The sequence below is a fragment of the Rhinolophus sinicus genome, linkage group LG01, assembly GCF_036562045.2.
Source record: "Rhinolophus sinicus isolate RSC01 linkage group LG01, ASM3656204v1, whole genome shotgun sequence".
Taxonomy (NCBI): Eukaryota; Metazoa; Chordata; class Mammalia; order Chiroptera; family Rhinolophidae; genus Rhinolophus; species Rhinolophus sinicus.
This window is the reverse complement of record NC_133751.1, coordinates 118,307,219-118,330,280: the sequence shown is the minus strand read 5'-3', so window position 1 is coordinate 118,330,280 and position 23,062 is coordinate 118,307,219. Positions and strand designations below refer to the sequence as shown.

Sequence of the window (23,062 nt, the reverse complement as noted above, 5' to 3'; positions counted from 1 at the left end):
TTAAACAGTGCATTCTCCCTCCGAGCCTCAGTTTCCTAAATTGCAAAATGGTTATAATAATATGTTTGTCACAGGGTTGTTGTGAGGAGAAAATGAGATAATAAATAGGAGAGTGTTTTGTAAACCGTAAAGCTAGAGGCGAGTTATTTAGTTTCACTCTCAAATGCAGTGTATGTTGTTGTTGTTTTTAATTTTTTATTGGGGAATATTGGGGAACAGTGTGTTTCTCCAGGGCCCATCAGCTCCAAGTCAAGTCGTTGTCCTTCGATCTAGTTGTGGAGGGCGCAGCTCAGCTCCAAGTCCAGTCACCATATTCAATCTTAGTTGCAGGGGGCACAGCCCACCATCCCATGTGGGAATTTAAATGGCAACCTTGTTGTTGAGAGCTCACGCTCTGACCAACTGAGCCATCCAGCTGCCCCACCGGCAGCTCAGCAGCAGCTCGTTGTATTCAATCTAGTTGTGGAGGGTGCAGCTCACTGGCCCATGTGGGAATCGAACCGGCAACCCTGTTGTTCAGAGCTCGCACTCTAACAAACTGAGCCATCTGGCCGCCCATGGAGTGTATGTTCTTGAGTTTTACTTTGCAGTAAACCTTTGTCCAGCCCCTGGCTAATGCTGCACACAGGTCAGATCTTACACCTACACCCACAACCTGTGAGAGAACATGCATACAAATCTTTTTGCAGAATGCATCCAGCTGGACTATCTTAGCTCCACTTGCAGCTCTGCTTCCAGGAGACGCTGGTTAGACCATCTGGGTCTCAGTTTCTCCATCTGAAAAATGGTTTGACATCACTGCTTTGCCCGCTCAAATACTGCTGGAGGATTAAATAATCTCCCCTTCTCTCTGCTTGCCTTCTTTTCTCCTGTTTTGTCTTTCCTCTCCTCTTCCCTGAGGCTTCCATGGATGGTAGCAGCTGAGAAGGAAGGAGACCTTCAACAAGCCCTGCCTCTTCCGAAGTCGTCTAACACCCTGGCCATCTGCTCATGCCGCCCAAGCCAGGCAAGAGTGCACTTTGCATTCCCCTTTAAACGTTTCAAGTGTGTCAGTAACATTTTCACAACTGGCTTATAAACCTTAGAGGTTGTCTTTAAACTCTTTTGTGAAAATCACAACTGTGCTGTCTGCATAATCAGAATGGGCATCGAGCAAAAGTCTGTTGGAGGAAACGGAACTAGCAGCTTCATGGCTCTCGTGGCCCCTTTTCTTGCTGCTCCCACTCTCCTGACCTCCACTTGTTTCTCACCATTCCCACAGCTTCCGTTTCCCGTACTTTGCATGTCGGGGACAAAATCCTCCCGTTCAGTGGGCTGACCAAGCTCACCTCCTCCTGGACCCCTTCCCTCCGGTCCCTGGGATCCTGGGACCCAAGTGAGGAGGGGCTGCCGCTCCTGAGCTTTCACCCAACCCTGCAGGCCCGGGTGTCATCTCTTGCAACAGCTGACGGTGACGCCTCCACCATTCTGGTGTCACTTTTAACACTGCACGTTCACACCACCGGCTGACTGTCTGTGTAAGGAGGCCACAGCACAGCCTCATGCAGCCACACCCCACGTGTGGAGTTGTTAATCTGGCAGTTGTTCGGCAGGTTCTCTTGGCCTCACCTCCAAATGTGTTACTTCTGCAGGGAACGACACCGTGGAACTGTACACGCTCTCCCAAGAAGGAATGCTAGGGCCTGCCTGTCCTGCATCAGCCAGGAGAGATGGGGGAGGCATTTCAGAGCCATGGCATGCAAAGCTCTGGGGCCTGGATCTCCATGCACACAGTTCCCTAAATTAGAAGAAGAGAAAAGGGAAGAGGGAAATTGTGTCACCATGCCACTTAAAGTCTTTTATTGAATCTGCATGTTTACTACAATTTTCAAAGAATATTTCATGATGTAATGGTAAGAGACAAAGGCAGCAGGCAGAACCTATACACAATGAGATTTCAATACTGTAATGTAGGGTAGACATTACCACAGTTCACCCATATCCAGCTCCCCACCACTTCCAGGCACTTGGGAGGCCTTCACTTCCTCACCCCTTGAGATAAGGTATGTCCATGTGACTTGCTGTGGCCAATGAATTGTGAGGAAAGTAACAGGTCACTTCCAGGTGGTGGTGTTTAATTTCTGGCATTCCCTGCTCAGCCTACTCTTGCCCTGCTTCAGCAGCCATAGGAGCATTGTTGGTATGAAAGGCCCAGAAAATCAAAGGAACCAACCTATGGGGAACAGCACCCCTGATTGTTACCTGGAGTCATATGATCTGGGTACAAGCAAAAATAACCCTGTTTGCTGTTAAACCACTGAGATTTTGGTATGGTTTTCCCTGCAGCATGACCTATCCTTTATTGGCTGATACAATAAATATATGATATAGATGCAAAAAAAAATAATAATAAATCATCAGGAAACATTGCAGTTACTGGTGATTTTGTTTTTAAACTTTTCTAAATTTTCTATAGTTAGCACGTGTTACTTTTATGACTTTTTTTCTTTCAGTTTTATTGAGATATAACTGACATACAGCACTGTATAAGTTTAAGGGGTACTTACTTCTATGACTTAAAAAAGTGGCTAATGTTAAGCATAGCTACCTTTTTTAAGTAAATAAATGTGTCCTTGGAACTGTGCTAGAGATTTTAACTGTGGCATTTCATTTCATTCTTACAAGACCCTAAAAGGATTTTCCCATTTTAAAAAGAATTCTGAGATTTCGAGGATAGGTGCTAGGTAATCTACACTCATTATCTCATTTATCTCCTCAGAGGTGTGAAGTATTTTATTCCAGTTTTAAAGATGAGGCTCAGAGAAATTAATTGAGTTGCCCATGGTTAATCACTTAGGAATTGAAGGAAGTGAAATTGAAACAACAATAACCACAATAGTACATACCTTTTATTGGATGCTTCTATGTGCAGGCCCAGGTATGATCTCATTTTATCCTCTCAGTAATTCTATGATGTGGGTACTTGTATTATTTCAATTTTATAGATGACAAAGTGAAGGCTCAGAGAGACTGAGCAACTTGCCCAGAGTCACACAGCGAGTGATTTGCAGAACTGGAATTAGCATGTTGGTCTGTCCAAACTTTGCTAAGAGTAGAAGTGGTACAAAAGCTGTCTTTAGGTAATACACACATGAACATTTTACAACTAAATTTCTATTTTTACTAAAATATTTATGCAGAAAAATTTTAAAGTCAACTGTTACCAGGAAACCGATGATGAAAAGCAGCAGTCCTGCCTCTCCTCTCACCGCCTAGCCCCCTCCTCAGAGGCAACTCCTTTCAATTCTTTCAGCTATCCCTTCTGACATTTACTTTTATATTTCTAAATATCATTCTTTACCATTACTTTTTAGATATTATTTATTGGCTTCCTCCTGTAGAAGATTCTGATGCTCCACCAGACACCACGCACAAACCCACACTTTTCCTTTCAATATAGTTCTATCACAGTTGATAAATCAATACTCAGTTTTTACATTATCATACCTACTTATACATTATTCACAGATAAACAAAATACTATATTATGGTTATAGTTGCTGTCTTCTACACCTCCCCCCTACCCTGGAGTTAATTATCCCAGTTTTCATTTAATTAGTTGTTGACATAACATCATTAATTCTTCCTACAAACATGTCTAAAGTTCTAGCAATATATTTCAAATATATCTGGGAACTTATCAGTTCTATTTTCCTCTTGAAGCCCTCTGTCCTGCTCCCACCTGGACCAGTTGATCTCCTAGCTGTCTGTATAGAAGTCCTGAAATTTCTCTTCATCAGTATCCTAAGAATTCCCTTCACCACTCTCATATGTTGGATCCTTGTTTCTTAGATCCTAAGCCATGTTCTTCCTTGGTTTACTCCTTTCATTTGTTGTAATATGCATGCCAGTAGCTTCCTTGGAAACTGCATATGGGAGTTCAGTTTTGGGATAATTGATTGACAGTTTGGCTGGATGCATAAATCTTGGTTGGAAATCATCTTCCCCCAGAATTCTGAAGGCAGTTCTCTACAACCACATGTTCTGGGTTGATGTTAAGAAGTCCAATGCCATTCTGGTTCTTGATGCTCATTATGTGACCCTTTCAGTCTCTGACAGCTTCTAGGATCTTCCTTTATCTCTGTGTTCTAAAAAAATATTATTGAATAAAATTCAATACTTATTCTGAATAAAAGAAAAAGCTTTTAATAAGTTAGATTAGGTTGATAATGCCATAAATTGGCATTTATATATTTTAACCCAGAACCAGGGGGGAGATCCTACAAATACTGCCATCACACCACCACCCCTCTGGAGTCCCAGACAATGCAATGAAGGGGGTATCAAATTGTAAAGGAGGAGGTGACCTATTACTGTTTGTAGATTATTTGACCATTTACCTGAGAAATCCAGAAGAATCAATTGAAAAACTTATTGAAAATGACAGAATGATTGAGTAAGGTAACTGAATACAAAACTAGTGTTCTACTATCATAGCCTTGAAATATACAGAAAATAACCAGTACTAAATCACAATAAATGAAAGACTCCATTTGCAAAAACAACCTAGAAACAAACTTAAAAAATGTGCAAAATCTATGAAGGAAACTTTCTGAATGCTATTGAAAGATACAAATGTGAACTTATACCACATTCTTGGATTAAAAAGTTCAACATTCTAAGGATATCAGTTCTCCCTAAATTAATCTACACATCAACACAATCACACTGAAAATACCAACAGGATTTCTCATGGAACTACGCCAGACAAGTTAATGCTAAAGTTGATATGGAAAGATACACAAGCATGATTATCCAGGAAAAGTATGAAAAAGAAATGTAAAGAGCAGCAAAACATGACCCCATCAAATACTTACATGTATTTTAAATCTATTATACAGCCAAATAATTAAAACTATGGTACATGAATAGATAATTTAGAAACTATAGTCATCCAATGTATATAGGAAGTTACTGTATGATCAAGATGGCATTTTAAAAACGGGATTTATCCATATTTGGTATAGGGACAATTGGCTACCCATCTGTAAAAGAAATTAATTTAGATCTTCACTTCACATGTTACACCAAAATTAATTCCACATGCATCCAGGGCTTAAATGAAATCATGAAATCCTTAAAATACCAGAAAAACACAGGGCTATGCGAACAATCACCCACTAAGTCTCTACTCTAGCTTACTGACTTGGCAACCTGTGAGTAGAGTCAACCTGTGTGTTGTTGACTAAATAATGGATTGACTGTCAGGATCTGTAGATGCCATGTTAAGTGGCTGCCAATAGGAAGGCCTGGACTAGATTTGCTGCACGTAATTTGTTTGGTTCTACGTACCAGTGTTAACCATTTTTGGTTTTGATCTAATATATATATTTTTTACAGATATATTTTATTGCAACATCAATGTTTTAACATTGATCAATATCAAGTTTTCATATATCATAACAATTTAAGAAGAACAAAATAGAATGAATTTATTTAAGATTAGTAATTTCCAATTTAAGCCTGAATATTTATTATTTACATACCATTCCCACAATATTCTTTTCTTTTTATTAGTTTCAGTGTACAAAACAATGTAATAGTTAGACATTTCACCCCTCACAAAGTGATAACCCCCGTCCCCCAATCTATTGCCTCTCTGACGTCATATAAATCTATTACAATTCCATTGACTCTGTTCCCTATGCTGTAGTCCATATCCCATGACTGTGTGTGTGTATATATATATATATATATGTTTAATTATAGTTGACATACAGTATTATTCAGCTTCAGGTGTACAGTGCAGTGATCAGGCATTGATCTAATATTTTAAAACTGGAAGATTTCGCGTAAAAATCTGGATTTCAGACTTCCTCTGGAATGTCTAAATGTCTGGGCCCTCATTCCTGCATGGAACAATCAACTGGGGATGGGGCAACGTGAGCTCCAGGTCCTGAGGAGCTAACAGGACTCAGTGACCAGAGCAAGTGAAGAAAAGTGGTGGCAAGGGAGCCCAGAACCCTGGCATGGGGGTGAGGGGATGAGGCTGTAGCTGGGGGGAGGAGAGGTTAGGTCGCTGTGGTTACTTAGGCAAGAAGTCATGGCAGAGACAGCCAAAGGGATGGGCTTGGTCAGAGGGAATTCGGGGCTTGAATCCACAGGGATTGGAGACAGATGGGAGGGCTGTGGGCATGCGTTCGTGTGGGGGGGGGGGAAGGAAGGGAGGGAAAGAGAGAGAGAAACAGGGGTGGGCAGAGGAGCTTTTGGAGGAGAAACTAAGGAAGGACCCCAAGATTCCCACTCAGGTGGGTCAATGCTCACAAAAATATAAACCACACTCCTCTTAAAACCCAAATTCTTTGTGTGAGAGAGCTGGCCACTGGTCATCTCTCTAATCCTCTCTTCTCACTATGCTCACCTTGCACGTCAAGACACAGGGGCTGTGGGCCATCCCAAAAGAGGCCAGGGGCTTTTGTGCCTCAGGGCTCTTGTACTTACTGTTCCCTCTGCCTGAGACACTGTTCCCCTCACTCTTTAGCTGCATGGTTCCCCCTCATCCTTCAGGTTTCCCCTTAAATATTCTTTCCTAAAAGAGCTTTGGAATATACTTGTAGAGGTTGAGAGACAGCAAAAAAGGCCGATTCCCATGGAGCCCTGGAGACCATAGAAAGGCCGGTAGATTTCTGAGTACAAAGTGAAAGTCTGAAGGGGCTGGTGGTGGGAGTTGTGGTGATACAGTGACTGGCTCTGATTTACCTCTTGAAAGGCTGTCTCTAACATACACATGGGAAGGAGAACACAAAGTCAGAGAGAGTGGCAGCAAAGGGAGTTTGGGCACTTGTCCTGGTGGGAGATGGCAGAGGCAGTGGGACTAGAGGGAAGTGACTATGTGTTTTGTGAATGTGCAGGTGGGCTTAGGGTGAGAGCTGGGTATCAGGGAAGAGAGTCAAGGGATATTACTTGGTTTCCAAGCCCAGCAGAGGGGTGATGGCAGTCCCGGGTCCTGAGGTGGAGACCCTGCAAGGAAAGCATCAGAAATGGGTTGGGAGAATGCGAGTTCTGCTGAAGCCCGCTTCCTTGGAGTCCCCTTCCACTGAGGGCCTGGAGAGTCTGGTGGTGGTGGTGCTGAAGGGCATAATGTCAGCTGGGCCACTGCCCTTCTTAGCTCCATGGCTCAGGCCAGGGGCTGTGAAGAAGTCTGAAAAACTAATGGCGTGGCTACGGAGCTCCCTCCCGCCCTGGCTGCAGCACGGCCAAACGAAAGGACATGTGACCAGTGGCTCGGGTAGGAGGCAGATCCCACCCTGATCGGTCAACCTCATCTGTGAAGTGAGTGTTAAATGACAACCCACTTCGCGGGGGCTGGGTATCGGGGAATATAAAGGCTGCCGTCTTTATAGGATCGGGTGCTGCGTCTGGTCCCACGGCCTGGGCCTCGTGCTCGCCCTCTCCCTCGGCGGCTTTGGGATGCATTTGTGCAGATGGGGAAGCAGGGCCAGCGCAGGAGCTTTGTCTGCACAGAATACCGGGCACCCAGACCAAGCCGCTTTGTGCCGGGTCCGGCGTTGGTGGGGCCCGCGTCCCCCCGACCCCCTGCCTCTCCTGCAACCCCCACCCGGCCCTCGGCCCGGAGGGGGCGCCCGCTGCTTCGCTGCCGCAGCCGCTGCGCAGCCCCGGGAGCCAGAGGGCCTCTTAATTGTTCCCAGAACGGGTGGCGTTTAGATCAATTAATATGCAAAACAGGAGTAAATCATCTCATTCGGGGGCCCCACGCGGGGCGGGAGCCGAGGCATTTGCTATGCAGTGAGGTCGCGGCCCCCGCCGCGTGTTTATCTGGGGAAATGGAAATCAGGCAGCGCACAAAGCCGCCCCGCGGCCAGGCCGCGCCCTCCGCTGCCCTGGGCTGGGTTGCCGGCGCCGGTCCCGACCTGACAACAGGGCTGCATAGAGCCGCGCAGTAGGCCGGGGTAGGCTCTGGCCCTGGAGCCGGTGGCTGTGCACCTTGTGGCCACGTACGGCCCTTCTTTGGGCCGCCATACCTAGTTAGTAATAATAAAGAGTTCATTATTACATAAATCAGGTAAACAGAGAATACGACTCTTTAAGTGCTTCAGATTGGATCTTACATGCTCATGATCCATGATTATGCTATTGAGCCTTGAATAAGGCTAAAAGTCTCATTTCAATTACTGCATTTCATCCTCGAAATCACACTAAGAAGCACATCCAATTATTCCCATTGTACAGCTGAAGAAATGGAGGCAGAGAGGTGAAGACATTCACCGGGGTAACCACGCCTGGCGTTGACCAAGCGCTTAACCACTGAGGCATAGTCCTAGGCCTTTGTTATTTAATTAGGCAGGCCCTCTCTGCAGGGGAAAATTGCCTCCTCAGGCAGTTCTGTTAGCTTAGGGAGAGTTCCATTCCTTCTCATTCTTCCTGCATTCAAGAAACTTAAATGAGTGCCCACTGTGTAAATTGCACACTTCTGGACTCTGGGGGTTCTGGAACAAAACAAGAAATGCGCAGCCCTGGTGGGAGCCACATAGTGAGAGCACCTTCGGGAGAAAAGAGCAGATGAAAGGGTCGGAAGTGACCCGCTGGTCTTCCTGAGGAGGTAGCCTTTGAGCAGAGACCTGAAAGCAGTGAGGGAGGGTTCCAGACACAGGCAGTGGCCTTGAGGAAGCAACACCAGAAGGTGGGTGAGGCCGGTGTGTGGCAGCAAATGGGGAGTGAAGCACACAAGGCAGAGAGTGGTCGGGGCGGGCCCTGGGGTGCTGGCTCCAGGCCTGGCTGCACACTGGGGTCACTTAGTCTGCGGGACAGCCGGGGTATCAGGAATTGTAAAGAGCCCTGGTGATTCTAATGGCAGCCAGGATTGAGAAGGCCTGGCAGACCATGATTCAAAGTTTAAATTGGGCTCTGCTGAGGTATTAAGCCTCAGGGGATTTTTAAGCAGAGGAGGATATGACCTGATACAGAGTTTTATTAACAATAACTCTGAGTGTGGAGACCAAGTTGTACAGGGACAAGGGGAGGACTTGGGAGACCAGTAGGGGACTGTCGTGCGGGAGACCCAGCTCGCTGCGCCATTTGTCGTGCGGGAGACCCTGCTCGCTGCGCCATTTGTCGTGCACGGAGGCCTTCTCGCCGCGCCATCTTTCAGGCGGGGCGGCCTGCAGGGTCTCTGTTCCCACTCCCCACACAAGAACGCAGGATATGGTGAGGCCGAAAAGGAACACCCACGGAGCCATAAGTAGGGGAGTCATATCACTATGGTCTCACTGGAGGCTGGGCCCACCGGACGCCGACCTGCCGTCCGCCTTTCCGCCAACCGACCGACGACTCTCCTCCACTCTCTCCTCTGTTCCTCTCTCTCTCGGCTCTCTTCTTCCACTCTCTTCGGCTCTGCTCGGCTCTGCTCGGCTCTGCTCGGCTCCTTGGCAATCCTTCGTAGCCGCAGCAGTTATACCAGCGGCCAATCGGCTAACCGGCCACAGCCGACGGCCAATCAGCCACAGCCGACGGCCATTCACCACCCGAGCCAGCACCCTTCCACGTGAGGCCGAGAGCCTGTAAACTACTTTCTGGGGCTCTGTCCCCACAGGGACTGTGGCAATCTCTCAGCAATAAGTGGGAGTGACCCACTCTCTGACCCCGTTTTGAAAGCATCAGATTGTGGCTTGACCCAGAAAGATCGGAGTGAAGGGTGACGCTCAAGTTTCTAACCTGAGCAACTTGGTGAATGGAAGGACCCTCGCTAAGAAGGGGGACTCTGGGAGAGTACTGTGTGCTTGCCCCTCCCTCTAGGGCAGCAGGTCTCAAAGGAGAAGGAAGGAGGATTGTCAAGCTACCAATGCTGCTGGATTCCACCCCCCCCCCCCCATATACACACACACTGCATGTTCCAGAGCGTCCTGCTCTGCTTCTTCCCAAGGGCCAGGGCAGTGGGGCTTCTCTGGCATCAAACAAAGCCCAGCACAGGGTTACCCCATGCCTTCCACAACAATCCCACGCATCTTCAATGCTACGGCGGTCCAAACACGGATACTATATGCCTGACATGGAGAGACCATCAGTAACTTTACCGCTGATGGTCTATCCTGTCTGGTTTATGCAGTGCTCCTCAAGTGTTTCCAATTTCAAAATCTCATCATCTGCCGGCAAACAAGTTCCCAGCTCAAACAAGGCGTGGGATTTGACACTCTGATGAACGAGTGGGAACCCATGGAGCAGCAGGTTCTTTACTCTGTCAAGGGCCATGCCCTAGTGGACGACAACTCTGTGTCTGAGGTTGACAGACTTTGGGACAAGGTCTTCATTCCACGGCAACATCTAAACTGCGTCATCACAACGAGAAGCAGTTCACCATTAGACAAACTCCAAGCCCTCAGGAGAAAAAAAAGGGTGACATTTTAAAAAGAAATTGTTTCTCCAGATGTCTATGGACTCTTGTCACGCGTTTAAGGTTTCCAAAGGTAAAGGCATGGATTATGGAAACCAGGAAATAGTCTTCCTGCTATTCTAATATAGCTTTCTCATTGGAAACCAAACCTACACAGAAAAAAATCCATTTTTGTTCTCAAGAGATTTCTGAAAGAAATTAAATTTAAATTGATTTCATTAAATGGCCAGCCCTTTTTTTTCTTAAAGTTGCCAAACTTTATGCTATATGCTTAAAGTTTATGCTGTGCATATTCACATCTGCTCAAGGACATCTGGCCTAAGGGTTAGTGAGGGCTGAAGCCAGCCCATTCTCTACTCCAAGATGTACCCACTGGGCCATGTGCCTAGAGGAAGGAGTGCCTTTTCTTAATTCACACAAAGGCACTGTATGGGCCAAGAGCAGCCCTGCACATGGCAGCGGCTGCTGGTTGATCTGTTCTCTCCTTCTTTCTCAGTATTAGAAGTTTTACCAGGCGCCAAGTTCCCCTAGAACAAAGACTACATTGCCCAACCTCCCTTGCAGCTGAGTATGGCCATGTGACTAGGTTGAGGCCAATAGGATGTTAGAAGTGTCATGTGGCAGCTTCTGGGAACCTTCTTAAAGACAGCTGGTACATGACATCTGCCCCCTCTTTTATTCCATTTGATCATAAAAATTTTCAAATATATTGAAAAGTTGGAAGAATTATACAGTAAATACCTACATATCCATCTCATGGATTCTAGGTGATACTTGTTTTATTAATCATCTATCTATCCATCCATTCATCCATCCATCCATCCATCCATCCATCCTTATACCCATCCATTAAAAATCCTATTTTTGATTCATTTCAGAAGTAAATTACAGACACCAGTATACTTCCCTCCAAATACTTCAGTGCATATTTGTTTATGATATTTTGATGTAAAATTTACATGTAATGAAATGAATAAACTTTAAGTGTACATTTGACAAATGTAGCCAGATAAAGATCATCCCTCCAGAAAAGTTTCCTTATGCCCCGTTGCTGTCAATCCTTGACCTTCTCCCCTCTGCTAAACAACCACTGTTCTGATTTTTCCCCATCATCTATTAGCTTTTCCTGTTCTAGAATTTCATTTAAATGGATCATACGCTATGTACTCTTGTGTCTGGAATGTGTTGGTCAGTACAGTGTTTTCAAGCATCATCGTTGTTGCAACTATCAGTAGATTCTTTTTTATTTGTGAGTCGTAGTCCACGGTGTGGTGGACCCATCATGGTGTGGTGGGCTCTTTCAGGTTTTGGGCTCTCGTGAATAAAGCTGCCATGTTTTGGGAGACAATTCCCTGTGGGTCTCTTGCATTTCTGCACATCTTGTAAGTGAGGCACGGACTTCCCTTTGTTCTGGACTATCTTTCCAAGGATATTTCTATTGTGAATTATCTTGGGAAAAGAAGTGTCTCCCAGGGGAGCAAAGGGCGGGTGTGATGCTTCCCATTATAAATGATCCACGTTCCCTAAGTTCAGGGTTCCTCTTTTTTAATGTAAAGCACTGCAGGTGCAGCAATCATCTTGGCCGTTCCACATTGCCCCCTGGGACTTAGGGACTAGAGGAACTGACACAAATAAATATGTTGATGCTCATGCTGCTTGTTGTGCTGTGAGTAATAAAGTTCTTTGTCTCTGACCCGTGGTTCTCGCATCTTCTGCCAGCCTCCATAAAACTGTGGTAGGCTCACTCGTTAGCACTCACGTTGGGTAAAACCTCAGACCCTTCATAGTTCTTGACACTGAACATTCTTGTACAAGCGTTTTTGTGAAAATATGTTTGCCTCCTTCCAACTTGCTGCCTGGAATACAAATGCGGTAACTGGAGCTTTAATGACCATCTTGGCCCTTGAAGACCAGTTTTCTCTAGAGATAGCAATACAGTAGGATGCAAGGAGCCTGAGTCCCTGAGGTCTTTGCAGATCAAATCACCATACTAGCCCTGGAATTTTACAGGAGAGAAAAATGCCTTATGTACTCCATTGTTACTGTGGTGTTTTCCAACCGTATCTAATGCAACCCACATCATGGCTCATCCCTTCTGAGATGTCTTCCCTGCCACCACTCTCCCTCTTTCCCTTATTCACTAATGTACATTGTATTAACCTCAGTGAATGGTTCTGTTCGTGCCTCTAATCCTTTCCACAACGATGGCTTCCTGCATCCCAGTACCTAGCACAGTGACTGGCTTTCAGGAGGTGCTTAGGAGATGGTCGTTGACGAGGTGAACAAATCCATAAAAGAGAGACTCAGGTTAGTAAAGGTGGTGGGAAGGTACATGCTCAGTTTGATGGAACAGGAAAAACATAAGATTGACAGGGAGGGAGTCCAAGCTCTAGTCCTTTGCTGTGGGACATTAGGCATAGCTCCCACCTCGCTGGCTGGTTCCTGGCTATGCAATGTGGGCTTTGGCTCAGGTGATGAATGCCCATGGGCCCCACTGATGTTTCAGCTCTGTGCTAACCCTGAAATCTTGAGTGTTGCCTTCCTGGCCATGCTTCCTTGCATCCTCTCCTGTATCTTAGGCTGGACCAGAGGCATCACTTCATGGCTGAGGGAGGACCCAACCCTTGCTGGACCCAGGACTGCTCTCCACCCCAAGGTTGGGGAAATATGGGTGCCTGGGCAGCTTAGCAGCTGGGGGAGACTGACAGTTTTTGCAAGCCCAGCTGTTGGCATCAAGTTGCTGGGTGCCCAGTAACCATGTTAATCTGCTCTTGGTGCCACTAATACCAATTTGGAGCAGACAGCCAGGATCAAACAGGCCAGCTGTCAGGCAACTGTGGGCAGCTCAGTATGTGGTTTGATTTTATGTCTTAGGGCTGGAATTAGAAATAATTCACAGATTGAAGTTTCTGATGCTGATTCGGATAGGTAGCTCCCAGGAGCCAGGTGATACCCATTTAACCCAGGGACCCTGCTCAACCACCCAGGGGAGTCAGAAGGAGTCAGTTCTGGCTCCAGTTCTGCCACCACCCTGCTGGGTGTCCTGGCTGAGCCTCTTTCCCTCTCTGGGCTCAGCCTCCTTGTCTGTACCATGAAGTGGTTGCACTGGATATTCTCTCCATCCTCTCAAATTCAACATTCTGTGATGCTAACTTGGCACAAGATGCCAGGCATGTAGTAGAGCCCAGCAAGCCTCTTTGTGCAGCCTCTGTTGCTACTGCCAGTAGGACTTGTAAACTTTGTTGACCTCTGAGTTCCCCGTTTCCAGAGAAACCAGGCAACACAGTGGAATGGTCGGAACCTGCAGTGCAGCTATGTCACCCCCTCCGACACCCCCTCCAGTGGTTTCCCATTGCCTTGAGTAGGACATCTGCAAATGCCCACCTTGGCTAAAAGGCACTGCCTGTTCAGTCAACCCTCTCCCCTCATCACCCACCCTCTCCCATCGCTTACTAGAATCCAGCCTGCTTGCCAGTCCTCCTAAGTGCCACCTTCCTTATTGCCCCAGTATCCTAGCATTTGCCATTCAACCTGTCTGGTGGGAACCCCCTCACTGCTCCCACTTCACCCCTTACCCCAACCTACCGTCCTTCAGGTCTCTGCTCCCAAGTCCACCCTGAGAAGCCTGTGCCACCCCTCCTTAGAGCACCCTGTGCATTTCTGAGTAATGTCCCTCATCACAATGGAAGCATTAACGTGGGGTCATTTGCCATTTAATAGCCATCTCCCTACCTGGATTATGAGTGCCTCAGGGCAGAGGCACATCGGTTTTATTTTATTTGCCAATTTTGTCAGAGCCGACAAGTTGTCCCCTAATGTTTATTCTCATGTTCTTTCACAGTGACAGACCTCCTGATTTGTAGTTCGGCCTACTTTCACCCAAAATAAAAACAACATTTCCCAGCCTCCCTCTTAGCTGGGTGTGGCCATGAGCCCAAGTCCTGGCCAATGGGATGTGAGTGGGCATGAGGTGTACAACTGTGGGCTGTGCCCTTCCTCCTTCACCGCCTCCTCATGGTGCAATTCAGGTGTGACACAGGTGCCACTTTGGACCATGAAAACAGGAGCTTTGATCCAGAAATGCCAAGCAATGAGGCGGAGGGGCCTGAGCAACATACATGCTGGGACTTTGACAAGAGAGAATGTACTAGTCAGGGTCCTCCAGAGAAACAGAACCAATAGGATAGGTAGAGATACATGTAAGAGGGCATTTATAGTAGGAATTGGCTCTCGTGACTATGGAAGCCAGGAAGTCCCACAATCTGCTGTCTGCAAGCCAGAGGCCCAAAGAAGCTGGTGGTGTGGTTTCAGCCAAAGCTCAAAGGTGTGAGAGCCCAGGGAGCCCACGATGGAAGTCCTCATCTGAATCTGAAGTCCCAAGAACCGGGACACTGATGTCCGAGGGCAGGAGGAGGTGGGAGTCCCAGCTCAAGCAGGGAGCAAATTCGTCCTTCTCTGCCCTTCTGTTCTATCCCGAGCCTCAGTGGATGGAACGATGCCCCTTTGCACTGGTGAGAGGGATCTATCTTCTTTACTCAGTCTACTGACTCAAATGCTAACCTCTTCCAGAAACACCCATAAATAATGTTTTACCAGTTATCTGGGCATCCCTTAGCCCAGTCAAGTTGACACATAAAACATAAAATTAACCATGACAGAGAGCTAATCCTCTGTCTTATTTGAGCCACTGTCATTCTGGGTCTATACCACAGTCAATGTACCCCAAACGTAATTAGTCTGCCACTGTATATGCTGGGTACTTAGTAAACATTCGATTGAATGAATGAATGAATGAGCAAAATATTGTATTGTAGAACCAATGGCTTTAAGCTCAAGCACATTTTGGATTTAAAGAGCTTTCATGGGCTGACCTGGGACGTAATCAACATTATTTGCTTGCACAACACGGTCCACGTCCTCTGCAGGCTGGTCTTTGTACCCACAGACAGTGACAGGGCTCATTGGCTCAAAGATGGGACTGCTTGGTCCTCCTGCTCCTGCCAGAGCCTGCAGACTCATGGGGGCTCTTCCTATAGCTAGCTGCTCCTCACCAACATGGGGTGTCCCTTTTACCCAGGGTTCTGCCAAGGAGAAGCCCTATTAATGATAGCTAGGACATACCGAGGCCTTCAAAAATGAAAGCAAGACTAGATTGTATCCAAACTTCTTTTTAAGGTTGGTTTGTTGTTATTGTCTTAAGTGTATTCAAAGGCTTCGAAAACTGGTGATGTACGAAGAAGATATAAACAGTATTTTGACGGGGGGCTCTCAGGACAGACACTATAAAAAAAATTTGAGTAGAACTTAGACACGTCCCACGGTGTCTCCAAATCTCCTGATTGCTGATGCCGAGATATCATCATCCTTTTGGGTAAAATGACCATGGTGCTTTTGAAATGCAAATAAGCCTGGGAGTGGTATTCTGTAAGCCAAGTACAGTGGTTTGTACCTCAGAGAGTATAAGTTTATGTGACCCTTGCAGCTGATCCAGAGCAGGTTTGAATGGAGGGAGGGGAAAGGGAAGGGAAAGGGGCCGGACAAGGAGGTTAGGGACGGCAAAGCGACAGGCAGCCCAGTAAAAGCTGACAGAAGACTAGGGCACTGACCCCTGCTTTACAGGAGAGGAAAGGCACATGGCAGCCCTGCTACCCCACCAGGGACTTCAGGGTCCATCCCTTTTAGGGGGGTGCAGGGCAGTGCCTCTGAGTGCCCCTAGTCATCACTATCCCTAGAGGGAAGGGTTACCCGAGGCGCCTGAGGCCAGCTCCCTGCCTTGAGGAGACCATGCAGGACAGATGTTCACCGGCCTAAATGTAGGCTGCATGTGTCCTTGATTGCCCAGAGAAGCCATGAGCTCAGGCAGATTCCTGTCACTTAGGTCCTCTGCATCCTGCCAGGCAGACATGCAGTGCTCATGGGCCCGGGCCTTGCAAACCAGACGGACCAAAGTTCAGGCTTAACAAGGAGATACACTAGCAGGTGATTACATGCTTTGTGAAAGTCTCACTGTGCAAAGGTATCCCCTGGACTACCGCTCCCCAGCAGGCCCTGCCAGGAAGCCGCAGCTCCACGTGGAGTCAGCATTGTGTAGGGAGCCGTCGGGCTGAGAAGGAAAGAGCAACTGGCGAAAGGAAATGAGTAAGGAATCCCGGCCTTGTCCCACCTGTCCTTGCTCTTGGGTAACTTGAGGTAGATCATTGCCCTGCCCTGAGCTATGCTTTCCTTCCTGAAGAGGCTTTGGTCTCCATCTCTCCTAAAGCTCAGCACAATCATTCAGAGCTGCTTTTGAGCTGTGTGACCTTGCACAAGTGACCTAACCTCTCTGAGCCACAGCTTTTCAACCATGAGAAGGGAAACGTCACAACAGCTCTTCCAGAGGCTTCTTCAAGAATTGAATGAAGTAACAATGACAGGTACCTAGAATGAGAGGCTGACCCATTCAATGCAGTCAGTATTCCCCTCGGTCACAAGCCTGGGTTCTGTTCTCCTCTACCCAGCCCAGTCATTGCTTTCTGAATCACATCGTTCAGTCCAGGTTGCAGAGGCTCAGGAGTGGCCCCAGGACTCAGTCTTGCCGGCAGCAAAGCGTGCACAGCCTCCAGTCAGTCTTTGAAAAATTAACATCTCTCTCTCTCTCTCACACACAGACACACACACACACACTCACTCACACCTCCATATACAGACACACACCCTGCATTTCTGGCTTCTCTAGAGAAATCGGAAGGCTGGGCCACTCTAGGTGCCAATTCCCACCAGGGGCCAAGCAGCTGTTGCTGAATAACGGCTGCTCCCTTCACACAGGAGCATGGGCTCTCTGTCCCTCCACAGTCACCCAGCACCTGTGGGGGACCTAACGCTGTGACCTCCCCTCTTGACCACTGCGGTCATGGCGTCCTCCCTACGACTCTGTCTGTTAGGCTCATCTCTCCCCACATCTCCTCTCTGCACCCAGACTCCCTGTGCCAGCCCAGTGCAGAGCCAGAGTTGGACACAGTAAATACTCGTGGACTGATCCTCTGCTCTTTCCCATAGCACCCCTGTGACCACCCCACAGGGCTGGCACAGGCTTGGGACAAAGCAGTTGCTCACTGTGGAATGGATCTTTGAGCCGAATGAAACTGGGCCAGTGGCCATTTAAGGAAGATGAGAACGCAGTTTCTGTGCTCCCCAAGGGTGTGGGGCGGTACATGGAAGCTGCCCTGGCCAGGGAGAGGCATGAGGCTGGCCCAGGAATGCACGGCCATGGGCCAGGCGGCCAGAGTCCTGCTTACTCTCCCCACAGCATGGTATTTGGGGGAGGACTGGCTCATCCCAGACATGGCAAGGCCACAGGACCAGGCCTCGCACCCACACCGCCGCTCTGCGCATCTGCCCTCCTCTTCATTCACTAGACGGGAGCTATTGTCAACACGGGGCTGCCGGCCAGGTTCCATTACCCAGCCCCCTTACTGCTGGATGTGGCCATGTACCTGAGTTCTAGACGAAGGAATGTGAGCCGCATCTAAGCTCGGGCAAGATGTGTTACTTCTCTAGACCTTACTTCACTCATCTGTAAAAGGGGACTAGGAATACTCACCAAATGTGCTTGTTGTGAGAATTAAAAACGACAAGTTTTTGAGCATATACCATGGACCATTCTTGTGACTATTAAGAATAACAAAGCCTGCTTTTCCAAGCTGTCATCTCACTCACTGCTTGGTTATGGTGACCTTCTTTGTGGCATCAGGGCCGGCCTCTACTGCCCCTTCTTACTTGATGCATAGGGACGGCTCCCCACCTTTGTCCACGCTCTTCCTACTCAGAGGGAAGGCTTCTGAGAAATACTCTTCTCAGCCCAATTGACTCTCTCGGGGCCGTGTGTGTATGCCCGTGCTAAGGGTGAGGAAAAGGGGGCAGCTTTTCTTTTAGTCTGCGTGAATCCTGCCCAGGAATGGGGTCTGCCTGTGAAAACTCGGGGGTGGATCTCAGGCCATGCTGTGGGGGCAACGGCATCCATGGTGGACAGATAAACCAGAATGTGGAGCAAAGCAAGGCATGCAGCGAGGCGGGTCTGGGCAGGGCTGGAGTCTTGCAGCTTGTCCACTCCCAAACTGGTGTCTCCAGCTCCCCCTCCCCCAAGGGCCTTTTCTTTTACAGAATGTCCTCGCTAATGGCCAAGGGGCAGATAACCACTGAGCTACGAGAAGTGGGAAAGTTTCCGCACCTTTCCAAGTTCGTCCAGCCAGGAGCCCTGCCCTGTGCTTCGGGCTCTCTCGGAAATACCAGCTCACCCACCAGCTGGGCTCAGCCACCTGCCTCCAGTTCTAAGGCTGGGTTAAATGCCTCCTCTCTGGCTCTGCCGAGGGCAAAGGCTGCAGACAACCCTCGTCTCTGTCCTGAGAGGCCATTGGGGCTGGTGTTCCCTATGTGGGGACATAAGTGGGGTCGTCCACGGATAAGACCCATGCATGGTTGTGAAGTGAATCCTCCAACCACCCTACCATGCTCCAGGCATCCTGCCCGGAGCTGCGGGGACTCACAGATGCCAGAGCAGTCCCTGCCTTTGGAGAGCTTGTGGCCAGGATAGGAAATGGAACACAAAGATGGAGCGTTAGCCACAACAGAAGACTGGGAACCCTTAGGGACAAGTTCTGTGGACACCCCAAAGAGGGAAAAGGCTGAGGATTATGAGTGGAGAGGGTGTTGGGGAGGCTTCCTGGAAGAGGTGGGGAAGAGACCACAACTCTGGAAGGAATGAGCTGTCCTTTATGTACATGTCTGCTGCTCCCATCTTGCCCCTTGCTTAGAACCCAGGTCCTGAAAATTTCCCCTCAAGCCCAAAGAGCGTTATACCTGAGTGGATAGCTCAGGACAGAGGGTTCAAGGGGGCAGCTGCAGGAGCTCTTTTCTATGTAGTGGCATCTCTGGCCACCAGACAGCAGCTGGAGGGCCCAGCCCACAGTTCCGTATGTCCCTAGACCCCACTACTGCGTCTCAGCTTCTTGTTCTTCCTGCTCCCTCACCCTCTGCACCCTCCGCTCCCTGCCCTTCAGGATGGGGGCTGCCCCTTCATGCATATTCCATGGTCTCTTCTCCACGGCCTCTGTGAACTGCCTGCTTTCAGTGAGTCTCTCTGGATCCCTCTCTGTGTGTTTTGCACCCAAAAGCCCCAAGAGGGAGCATCTGTTTGGCTGGACAGACACTGGGCTCTGGGCCATGCTTTCGAGCCAGGCTACTGACAGCTGCCCTAGGTCAAGGCTCCATGTCTAGTCTCCCCAGCTGTGGCCAGAGCTGTGGGTTGCATGGAGGTGCTGGTCCTTAGCAGGGTAGCACTAGGGCAGCGAGAATCCTGGGGGAGGGGTTGGGGACGGGGGAGGGGCACATTCTCAGAACCCCTCACCTCTGTATCAGCCCAGGGATTTCAGGCCCTGGGGCACCCTCAGGGAGTGCGCAGCCAGGCAGGAGCAGGAGTTGACTCTGTCTGGAATACTTCTCCCAGAACGCTTTGCATTAGGGTCTCCAAGGGACTCAGGTGGCAACTGCATGGCTCTTAACAAGCTGTGAGCCCTGTCCTCTGGCTCCCGTCAGGGAGCCAGCCCCGCAAGTAGCTTGGATCTCAGCAAAACTGAAGACATTTTGGGCAAAAGAATTTGTTCTTTTCTGCCCCACCAAACACTTGTCTCTTTTGATTCTGCCATTGTTCTTTCCAGGGAAATCTAATTTTAAAACAAAAAACATGTTTTCTAAAATTCATGTGCCAACAAATATCTGATTTGAAAGCAATTCTTTGCTCAGCTTAAGCTTTGTTTTTAAAGGACAGGACAAAACATCATACCCAGCTGTCCAGAGCGTGTGTTTGGCCCCGACGCGGCCCTGTGTTCCTTTTAGCTCAGAAATTTGGCCCGAGGTTTCCAACTGAAACCCCATCACAAGGGTCACATAGTTTCCGATCTGGAGGGTGAGGTGGGGCCGGGTGGCAGTAGATCTTCCCTTTAAATAAGGAAGAACCAAAATATCCTGGGCTGCAGTATTATCAACCCCGGATGTGTCTCCACACACAAAACCGCTTGCAAAATAAAGCCACTTTTGAGTTCTGGCCAAGGGAGATGTTGAAAACAATGGAGCTAATAAGTAACCAGTTCCTAGATGAAATCAAACTGTTTTTCTTTGGGGGGTTCTCTGCCTCTGGGAGCAGCAATTCCACCCCAGGAGGAGACCCCTTCATGACCCAGTCTTCTCCTCCACTGCAGAGACACTGTCCCCACAGGCCTGGGGTCCAGAGCAGACCTCAGTGTCCCACCGTCACTGCAGCATGAACCAAATCACACCCAACACCCACCCCTGAATGTAAACAAAAATGCCAGTTCCATCCAGTGGCAAGAGACCTTGAAGGTAAACGGTGACTACTGGTCATCTTGTCTTTTCTGAGCTCAGTGCTCTGTTAGAGTCAGGGGAAATTGAGGTGTGGAGTAAGAAGCGAGGTCACATTGGGGACCCAGGTTTTAGGGCAAAGCTGAGTGTGAGATGGACGCCCAGCCACTCAGAGGCTGAGACTTTGCTCACAGATTATCGGATCCTCTTTCTGGCACAAGGCCTGGCAGAGTGTATGGGAAAGAGCCACAGCCTCTGCGAGACAGACGTTTGTGATCCAGGGATGGGGACGCCTTGCTAGGCTCCGGATGACATAGTGGGGACTCTCAGTGGTGAGGAGAAGGTCACCCCCTCCTGTTTCTCCATGAGCAGGCAGGGGTGTAAGTGAGGGAAGCCTAAGAGAGGGTGGTGGGGGCTGGTGAGCCAGAGCCCACAGCCACTGCACAGGACCCACAACTGTCACCTCAGAGAGAGTCAGACCAGCCTCGCCTGACTGAGCCTCTGATATTTTAAAGGAAACGGGAAAACTCATCATTTCGTAAATGCTGGTAGCTCATTCAGATATGCTGACAACACTGCCACTCCCGTGGTCAGGGTACCTGAAACGCAGCTGCTGTCTGTGGGGCTGTGCACCTGCCCCCCCCCCCCCCCCCAGTCCATAGCCTCTGTCCTGTGTCTGGGCTAGAACACAGGCCAGCTGGGCAGACTGCAGGCTAGCTGTCCTGCCACTTTGTCCTCCTCTGTGTGCCTCTCAGAGGGCTCTTGGCCTCTCCACCCGACACCTGAGAGACCCCGTACACCCCTGAGTCCCTTAGTAGCATCCATCCATTCAAGGCAACACCTCTTTCTCTCTGCCTCTCCCACCATTTCCCCCAGATTCACACTCAAAGCTGTCATGACCCCTCTAACTCACCACACGTGACCAATGAACAAGCCATTCCATCTTTTCAAAAAGAGGCGGAGCCGAGCAAGCGAGTTGCCCCAATATCCATTCTTCTTTTCTTGCTTTAGTAAATGGCCTTCCAAGTTTAAGATGGGCGCAAAGGTCACCAGTTTCCCCAGCTTCCCTTGCATCAAGGTGTGGCCCTGCAACTGAGTTCTGGCCAGTCAGATGTCAGTGGATGCCAAGGGAGCAACTTCTGGGCCACGCCTTTAAAGGAAAAAGGAGTTTCTTCCACTTCCCCTTCCCACTTCCTGCTGGTAGGAATGTGGGTGTGATGGCAGGAGGTGGAGCAGCCACATTAGACCTCTCTCTTATGACTAGCAGAGCCTGGGTTCTCGGCACTGTGCAGCTGCCACAGAAGCCCATCACGCTTATAACCAGCTCCTCACATGAGGAGCAGTAGACTTAGATCTTGTTACTTTGGCATCTTTACAGCAAACCTGTATTTTACAGCAATACCCAGCCTATATTCTAAGTAGTACACATGGTTTATTGTCACCATCATCATCTTGTGTGGCATTCACTCATATCAGTTACCCCAGGTCAGTTTCATTCTTTCATCCATCCACCCACTTAGTGATTCCTGAGCATTTTCTGTGCTGGTCGCTGGGGAAAATGCAAAGGCAGGTAACCCACAGTTCCCCACATTGAAGCAGGAGTTTGTGGCTGGCTGTGGGAAGACAGATGACATTAGAAGCCCCAGACCTGCAAAAAGACTCCAGCCTGGTGAGTGAGCCTGTGTGTCTAAATGGGCATGTGTGTGTTCCTGTGTACCTGAGCATGTACACACATGTACAAGGGGAGAGAGAGAACACACTTATTCTCGGAAGGCCTGCTCTCAAAGATAAGGACTCATTTATCCATTAAAAAACGTGTTGAGCACCTGCTGCGCACCATCTGACAAGGGGTAAATAAGTCAAGACCCCGCCCTGAAGGAGCCCCTATAGAGGGCCACAGACAGGTCTCAGACACTGGCTGCTCGGACTCTCCCTGGGGTGAGGACAAGCTCAGTGTAGGTTCCATCAAGCTCAGATCTAGTGAGGGGTCCTTATGCCCACCTGTAAGGTACAGCTGCGGCAGTTGTCCCTGTGCTGAGGAAGGATTTCCATTGAGCCATGTATGCTTTTCCCTCATTCTTGTCATGACCAAGAGCTGGGATTAGGGCTATGTCTGAGGCCATTGCACAAAAAAAAAATCATGATAAAGAATCTCAGAAATATTCCTGATCACTTCCATCAGTTGCTCATTGGTTATTAAGCTTAGTACTTTATATGCATCATCTCCTTTATCTTCCCAATAATCCAATCAGGAAGACATTTTATCCCCATTTTACAGATGAGAAAACTGAGGCTCAGAGAAGAAATGGCAGACACATAATT

General features: G+C 48.5%; 1 long non-coding RNA gene across 1 annotated transcript in view; it reads right to left on the bottom strand.

The window, feature by feature from the left end:
• Positions 1 to 226: 226 nt before the first annotated feature.
• LOC141567233 (uncharacterized) overlaps positions 227 to 23,062 on the bottom strand; it is a 51,636-nt gene continuing 28,800 nt past the window's right edge. Inside the window, exons 3-5 of the long non-coding RNA XR_012489717.1 lie at positions 3,722 to 4,127; positions 2,886 to 3,085; positions 227 to 1,777 (exon numbers count right to left, since the gene is read on the bottom strand). This is a non-coding gene — a long non-coding RNA (uncharacterized LOC141567233). The remainder of the gene's footprint in view (positions 1,778 to 2,885; positions 3,086 to 3,721; positions 4,128 to 23,062) is intronic.